Here is a 9,317-nt window from a genome sequence, read left to right on the forward strand (position 1 = left end):
GCGAGATCGTGACCTGGCTGAAGTCGGACGCTTAACCGACTGCGCCACCCAGGCGCCCCTGTGTGGCCATTTTTATAAACATTTATATTGGGGTAAATTCTGGCTAATGCAATAACAGAAGAAAACTGAAATGAGAGGTGTAACTCTTGTAAACAAGAACATTATCATTAATTGATGTGTGTATAATTACATCTCCCTGAATAAATGGAAAATTCATTACAGTCTAGGGGATTTCTGTAAGGTAGCTGAATGAAGGATAAATAGACACCAGTAAATAACTTCCCTATAAATATAAGGAGCCAGTTAAAAAAAACTGGGATAGGCATAGAGGTGTGTCACCGAGACCTTCCTCCATGGAAGGACTGGTGCTCCATCTGCTGGAAGTGCAGTCAGCAGACAGCTTCAGATGACAGCCCCTCAGGGATGGCATCAGAGGCAAAGAGCCATCCGATGAAGAACATACCCTTCCCAGGGCCAAACACATCCAATGACGGAGGAAGGCAGGGGTCATAGCCACAGAGACAGCTCTGATGGGCTTCCCATGGGGCCAGCATCACAGCCTGCTCTCTCTCTGCCCAGTCCTGCTTCTTTCCCCTCTCTTCTCTGGCACCGGTCCCAAGAGCCAGCGTCCTGGAGAATCCAACATGTAACAATGATGCCATGGGAAAATGTCCCATTCACAGTAGCAACAGAAAGCAGAAAATGGCAAAGGAGAAAACCTTCGATGGCTTTCATAGAGAAAGAGGCTAGACTGGCCTATTCTGGTGCTATAGCCATACCAATAATGAAAACATTCAACAATTTAGAAGAGAAAGCACCTTTCCCCTTGCACACAAGCAGGGGGCCTTGGGGTAGACCTGAGACCACGAGAAATCTCCAAAATGGAGAGAATTGCCGAGTAAAAGACTTCTGCCGGAACAGAAGAATGCAAGCAGAGGTCGGCAGCCGTCTGAGCGATGTGGACGCCATCCTCAACCCCTACTTGAGGAAGGGCTAACACACTAGTCTTCAGGAATTTCTAAAAGCTATCATTAAACAACACCAACCAAACACTATCAGCCATACCACTAGAGAAATAAGGACTACTACTGTATCTAGAAAACAAAGGCAGAGAGTTGTAAAAAACAGAGATTATGGAAATCAAGTATAGAATATTTCATCTGAAAGACTAATGGACTGAGCCCATTGCAAAACAATGCAACACAAAGGAATAAAATAGATGGAAAGTTTGAGGGACGTGGAATCTAGAAGTCTGAATATCTATCTAGTAGGGACTTCTGCGTGGAAGGCAAGGACTAGATAGGAAGAGATATTTTCAAGAAATGAGATGGAGAGCCTGTTGCATCAAAGAAATAAGTTAATCTTCAAATTGAAAACACACCAGCGTAGAGAAGAGCAGACCACCGTAAAACAAAGAACTAGACACATAATGGTAAAATTTCGTTACACCACGGATACCAGCTCAGCCCTGATAGTTACCAGCAAAATACAGACAATCTACAAAGAATGAGTTTCACGTGAAATCAGCAAAAGTGGAGGGAATAAATTGAAGAACCATGTCTATTAAGGGCCGAAACACAGTTAACTCTGCACCTGACTTTCTATACCTAGCCACACCGCCAGCAAAGACTGACGATGAAGTGAATTTAAATATATTTTGAATATAAATGTATTCTAAGAAGCTTACTGCCTTCACAGATCTCACTGAAACAATGAATAAAGCAAGGACTTGAGTAATGAAAAAAATCCAGAAGGAAGTTGCGAAAGACAAGGAGCAACGGTGAGCAGAAACATACGTTAAAGGTATTTGGTTTATAGAATTATTGATTGAAAATAGTCTGGGATATGTGAGAAGAGCAGAGAGGGGTAAGATGGTGCCAAAACATAGTCTCCGGTGAGGAGCAATGATCGTATTGATTCACTCAATTAAGGGCAGCAAGTGTGAATGGACTAAACACATCTATTAAAAGATAAAGACTGGGGCGCCTGGGTGGCGCAGTCGGTTAAGCGTCCGACTTCAGCCAGGTCACGATCTCGCGGTCCGTGAGTTCGAGCCCCGCGTCAGGCTCTGGGCTGATGGCTCAGAGCCTGGAGCCTGTTTCCAATTCTGTGTCTCCCTCTCTCTCTGCCCCTCCCCCGTTCATGCTCTGTCTCTCTCTGTCCCAAAAATAAATAAACGTTGAAAAAAAAATTTAAAAAAAAAAAAGATAAAGACTGACAGGTAAATATTAGCACACACAAATGAGGGTCTATAGGGCAAAATAAAATCCAAGGCAAAAACCATTTTAAAGGATCAAAGATCATGGATCAGTCATGTTCCGGAAAGAAACACTTGAAGGGTTAATTGAAGAGTGATCAGTAAAACAAAAGTTGATTTACAGAGGTATCGGCAGGCTAAAAGAACAAATAAGAGTTGGTGAGGTGCCCAAGGACTAGCCTAGGTCTCCAGAGGATGGAGAGAGGATGACGCTCCCAGGACCCAGGGAAGTTGCAGCTGCAGGAGAGGGGCAGTGGCTGTAGTCTTTGATAAGAAATGTGTCTGTGGCCAGCCCACAGCCCTGGACTGGATGGTGGGTGAAACTGGAACCTGAGCTCACTTCTCCTCCCACCCTCTAGTCTCCCGGAAGCCAGAGAGGTCAGGGTCTAAAATCTACAGTCCATGACAGCCTCTGGGCAGAAAAGGGATCTTGTGGGGCAAGTAGAAACGCATCACCAAGATGTACATTTCGTACTAATGAAAGGAACAGAACAGAAGAAATATACGCAAGAACAAACTTGAAAATCTATAAAGCAGAACTATAGAACTATGAGGGGAAGTGGTATAATCCACACGGCTCTCTCACAAAGGATCACACTGAGATGGGGAGAACATCAGAAATCTTCATGATATGACTGAAAAGTATCAATTAAAACAATAAAGCAAGACATTACTAAGTGGAAGTTTCCAGTGATAACACTGGAGCTGGTGAGAAGGGATGGGGCAGGTGGCAGGACAGGAGTCACTCTGAATGAAAAGATTTTGAGAGACAAGCATATTTTAGGAAAAAGATGTTAGTTAACACTAGAATTTCAATAATATATGTGTATGTGTTAACTTAAAGATAATGACTGGAAAAACAGAAATAAAAGGTATAACTTTCAAGGATGTAGAGAGGAAAAATGAAACAAAAGGAATTAAATGAGGAATGTCAGGTTGGGGAAAATAGCAAAAGTAATAAATAGAAAAAAACTGGGAGGAATAAATGCAAAGGGATTATATTAATCGATTAAAAGACAGAGACCCTCCAATTGGATTAAAATGCAAAATCCAGCTGCACTTTATTCACAAAAGATGTACCTAAAATGGAATAGAGAGAAATGGGGAAAAGACAATAATACAAAAGATACAACAGACAGATGTAGACAAAAAAGTGGAACCAAATTATGTGGGAAAATATAATTGAGGGCAAAAATGTTAAAAAGTACAAAGAAGCATACTTACTTTTGATCAAAGGCACATTCCACCGAGAATAAATCGCCTCTATTGGCTTAAAAAAAAGAAGCCTCAACATATATAAATAAAGCCACGAATGTGGGGGATTTAACAACACACCCTTCTCAGAAAGTGACAGATCAAGCAGAAAAACAAGAGAGGAAGGACAAAAGCATTCATTTGCCAAGACTGAGTCTCCGCATCGGTCAGCATTAGCACACTCCCTATGGACCAGTGGTGTGCCCAGGGGGGTCTGAGCCAAAGGCTGTAGTCTCCTCTCTGAAATGGGGACAGTAACCCCAGAGTCAGCTCAAGTCGACTTTGGGGCTAGGAGATGGGAAATGAACTCTGCCTCTGAGAGCCTCCTGGGTCTCCCCAACATGCAGGCTACCAGATGGACCTCTGGGGGTGGGGTTGGGGCAGGAAGTTACAGCCCCTGCCCTTTGTGCTTTTCAACTTCCTCACAGTGCAACCAGCTCTTAACTTTCCCTACTTTTGGGCCTTTGGGACATGAGAGAGCTCTGAAAATATATGTTTTAGGAATTAGCCTCGCAATAGTGGCAACCCACATGCGTCACAATGTTATTTCCTGGATCCCACTGCTTTGGTCATGGTGGGAGTGGGGGTGTGTCACAGCGGCACCTACCTCCCAGGGGGAGTAGGCATGAGATGGGTTCATAGGTCAATAAAGCCCCTTTCCAGGCCCAGGGTAGGGGGAGGAGGTGTGGCTAGCCATTTTACATTCCTAAATTTGAATTATTTTTCGGGGAGCTGCCCCAAATTGTATAAACTTCAGGACTGGCAGATGCCCACTGAGCACATCATGACCTTATTAAAACTCTGCAGTGGTTGCTCCTTGCTGAGGTGGGATGTAGGACAGAGACGGGCCAGGGGGTCTGGGAGGTCAGCATCCTGCTGGCCCAGCTCCACACCTGCCCCTAACTTCCTGCTCCAGCCACATTGACCCACAGGGCTCCTGGCTCCTGAAAGGGATATGCTTCTCCCCTGGATCCCTGGTAGATGGGCTTCTCTCTGCCCAAAAGGCCCCCGCTCCCCAACATCTTCCCCCTTCAGACCCAGCTCAAAGGCCTCTGGTTGGCGATCTTTCCCTGATCTGTGATAACTAGATCAGTTGCATACCCTGGACCCTCTCCGTGCCAGCATCCAACACAATCCTGTCTGTACCTGTTGTTGGGATAAAGAGATTACTGGATCAGTCCAATCGGGTTCTTGGTTATGATTAAGTTAGGGGAGGAGCACCATTTGACAGCGGACTCTGAAACTATACTCTCCTTCAAGTCATACCTGGTCATAGCCCCTTCTTCTTGACCACCACCTGTCTCACTCCCCTTCAACCCTAGTTGACAGGAACAATGTAGGGCAGAGGCCATCATTGCTTGGAGCTCACAGTGCCCCAGTGGTGGCCACCTCCCTGTCTTGGAATGTTCAAGGCCAATCCCTCCAGGCACAGAGACAAAGAAGGATATCAAAGCGTGGGATAGTTTATGAGCAGATTTTGTCTGATGGGGTCAGGTATGAGATCCTGTTTGGATCAGGAGGCAAGGGGATAATCTACTCTGGACAGAGGGCCATCGGTTCTTCCCTCCCATGTCCCCGATCCCCCGCCTGATCCTCAGACATTCACGGTCATGCTCTCTCTTCTCTCTCTTTTTCACATTTTTACTATGGAAAAACTTAAAACACCAGAATAAGCAGAAAGAACATCCGGGCTTCATAGTCTGAATTCAGCAAGTATTGACATTTTGCCATATTTCCCCTCCTTTTCTCTCTCACTCTCTGTCCCTCTGTCCACGTACACACTGCTAAACTACTGAAAAATACATTAGAAATAGGATGTACCAGGAGGAACCTCCAAAAAATCAGGATGTTCTTTCCATTCGCATATACCATCCTCCTACCTACAACAATGGTCAATCAGTTCCACTACAGCATCCAATACTTATTTTGCTCCATATTCAAATTTGCATAAATGTCCTCAGAATGTATTTTGTAAATTAAAAAAAAAAAAAAACCCTAGGATCAATCCATAACGATGCATTGCAGTTGATTATTATAGCGATGCACATTTTTATTCTCTTTTAATTTAGATTAATCTAAATATATCCCCCTTTTTACTTTCTACTGCAAAATGGCATATATACAGTAAAGTGAATTAATGTGAAGTATACAGCTCAATGAATATTTTTATTGAGATATAATTCATATTCCATATAATTCACCCTTTCAGACTATGCTATTCAGTGGTTTTTATTATATTCAAAGCTTGTGTTTGTGAATCACCACTATCTAATTGAATAACATTTTAATCACCTCAAAAAGAAACTCTATACTCATTAGCAGTTACTCTCTACTCTCACCTCCCCCCAGCCCCTGGAAACCACTAATTTAATTTCTGTCTCTATGGATTTGTCGGCTCTGGACATTTCACATAAATACATGGCTTCTTTTACTTAGGATAATATTTTCAAGGTTTGTCCTGTTGTAGCGTGTATTAGATTTCATTCCTATTTGTGGTCGCACAATATTTTATTGTTTGGATACATTTTGTTTATCTACTCATGACTGGCAGACATTTGGGTTGTTTGACTTTTTGACTACTTTGAATAATGCTGCTATGAACATTCGTGTACAAGCTCTTCTGTGGCCAGATGTCTTTGTTTCTCTCAGGGATAAACCTAGGAGAGGAACTGGTGGGTCATATGGCAACTCTATAAATAACTCATTGAAGAAGTGAGGAACGGTCTTCCACAGTAGCTGCACCATTTTCCATTCCCACCAGCAATGTGTGGGTGTCCCACTTCTTCTACCTCCTTAGCAGCACTGGTTAAGGTCTTTTTATTATAACCATCCTGAGTGGGTATGACATGCTTGTGGTTGATTTGCATTACCCTAAGGACCACTGATGTTGAGCAACTTTTTTATAAGGTAATTGGCCACTTTTATATCGTTATTTTTGGAGAAATGTCTATTCAAGTCCTTTGCCCGTTATTAAATTGTTTTTGCCTTTTGTTGTTGAGCTGTATGAGTTTTTAACAAATCTATTCTAGATAAATGTCTCTCATTAGATATATGATTTATAAATATGTTTTCTCATTCTATGCATCTTTTCATGGTGGTGCTCTTTGAAGCACACAAAAATATTAATTCTGATGAAGTCCAATGTATTCATTTTTCAGTGGTTGCTTGTGTGTTAGGTGTCATATCCCAGGAATCATTGCCTAATTCCAAAGTCATCCAGATTTATACTTATATGATCTTCTAATAGTTTTATAACCTTAGCTCCTACATACAGGTAAAAATTTTCTTCTGAGCACTTTCACTGCAACCCATAACTCTTGGTATGTTGTGTTTTTGCTTTCATTCATCTAATTTCCTTTGCAATTTCTTCTTTGACCCATTGGTTATTTAGAAGTGTGTTGCTTAATTTCCACATACTTGTGAATTTTCCAAATTCTGTTATTGATTTCCAATTTTAGTCTAATGTGGTTGAAGACCACGTTTTGTAAGATTTAAATCCTTTTACATTTATTGAGATTTGTTTTATGGCATAACAACTGGTCAATCTTGGAGAATGTTTAATGTGCACTTGAGAAGAATGTGTTCTATTGTTGCATAGATTTCTGTTAAATCTAGTTGATTTATAGTTTTGTTCACATCTTCTGTTTTCTTATTGATCTTCGGTCTCAGTTGTTCTATTATTAAAGTGAGGTATCAAAGCCTCATATCATTGTTGAATTGTTTATTTCTCCCTTCAATTCTGTTAGTTTTTAAAAAAAATTTTTTTTAACGTATATTCAGTTTTGAAAGACAGGGAGAGACAGAGTGTGAGCAGGGGAGGGACACAGAGAGAGGGAGACACAGAATCTGAAGCAGGCTCCAGGCTCTGAGCTGTCAGCACAGAGCCCAACGCAGGGCTTGAACTCATGAACCATGAGATCATGATCTGAGCCAAAGTTAGATGCTTAACCAACTGAGCCACCCAAGCGCCCATGTTTTAAAATTTTTTAAATCTATTCTGCTAACCTTTCCCTTTTAATTGAAATGATTAATCCATTTATATTTATTGTAATTAGTGTTAAGGTAGGATTTATGTCTGCTATTTTGCTCTATATCTTTTGTTTTGTTTGTTCCTCTAGTCATCCCTTACTGTAGTAAATATATGTTCTCCAGTGTACCATTTTAATTTCCTTGTGATTTCTTTTACTATTTTTTGGTGTTATTTTCTTAGTGATTATCCTGGGGATTACAATGAACACCTTTAATTATAATAATCTAGTTTGAATAAATATGAACTTCATTTCAATAATACATAAAACTTTGCTCCTATAAAGCTCTATTCCCTCCCCCTCCTTTGTGCTATTATTGCCACATAAATTATATACCTATGTTGTGCTTCTCAACAGAGATAAGTATTGTTTTCTATAGTTGTTTTTTTAAAGTTTATTTATTTATTTTGGAAGAGTGTGTGTGCACATGCCTGTGTGTGCTCGAGTGGGGGAGGAGCAGAGAGAGAGGGAGTGAGAACCCCAAGAAGGCTCCACACTGTCAGTGCAGAGCCTGTCTGGGGCCTCGATCTCATGAACCATGAGATCATGACCTGAGCCGAAATCAAGAGTTGTATGCTTAACTGACTGAGCCACCCAGACACCCCTATAGTTATCTTTTAAATTGGATAGGAGAAAAAAAGAGCTATATACAAAACATACATTTGTACCATCTTTTATATTTACCTATGTAGTTACATTTACTGGTGCTGTTTATTTCTTCATGTGTATTTGAGTTACTGTCTATTATCCTTTCATCCCAACCTGAAGAACTCTCCTTAGTATTTCTTATAGGGCAGGACATCGGGCAATGAAGTATTTGTTTTGTTTATTTGGGCATTTGTTAACTTATTCTTAGTTTTTTGAAGGATATTTTTGCTGGACATAGAATTCTTGATTGATAGTCTCCCTCACCCCCAGAACTTTGATTATTTCATCTCATTTTTTTTTTCATAATTTCTGTTAATCTAATTGAGGGTCCCTTATACATGATGAGCTACTTCTCTTTTGTCACTCTCAAGATTTTCTCTTTGATTTTGGCTTTCAATGTTTGATTATTATCTAAGTGTGGATCTCTGAATTTATTCTACTTGAGCTTCATTGAGCTTCTTGGATGTGAAGATTTTTTTTTCATCTGATGTGTTAAGTTTCAACTATTATTCAGATATTTTTTCTGCTCCTTTTTGCTCTCCTCTCTCTTGGGAACTCCCATTATGTCAATTAATTTTTATATATTTAGACATACATGCAACCAAAGCTCAGGTCAATATATAAATTATCCCCAGCCCTCAGAAGGTTCCCATGAGCCCTTTCCTCTCAAATTACACACCCCCATCCCAAGAGTAACTTCTGTTCTAACTTCTATCACTATAAATTATTTTTTTGCCTGTTCTCAAATTTTGTATAACTGAAATCATACAGAATGAACTCCTTTATTTCTGGCTTCTCTAGCTCAATATAATGTGTAAGATTCATCCCTTTTGTTACATGTAGCAATAATATATTTGTTTATAGATATATAAATACCTATATGTACAAACCTATATATAGATATATATAGACCTATATATAGATATGTAAATACCATTCTGGCTTATTTGCTATAGCTTTATAGTATGTTTTAAAATCTGTAGTGTATGGGGGCACCTGGGTGGCTCAGTAAGTTAAGCGTCCAACTTTGGCTCAGGTCATAACCTCGAGGTTTGTGAGTTTGAGCCCCGCATCGGGCTCTGTGCTGACAGCTCAGAACCTGAGCTGCTTTGGATTCTGTGTCTCCCTCT

This window comes from Herpailurus yagouaroundi, unplaced genomic scaffold, assembly GCF_014898765.1.
Source record: "Herpailurus yagouaroundi ecotype Mexico unplaced genomic scaffold, PumYag 387, whole genome shotgun sequence".
NCBI classification, from domain to species: domain Eukaryota; kingdom Metazoa; phylum Chordata; class Mammalia; order Carnivora; family Felidae; genus Herpailurus; species Herpailurus yagouaroundi.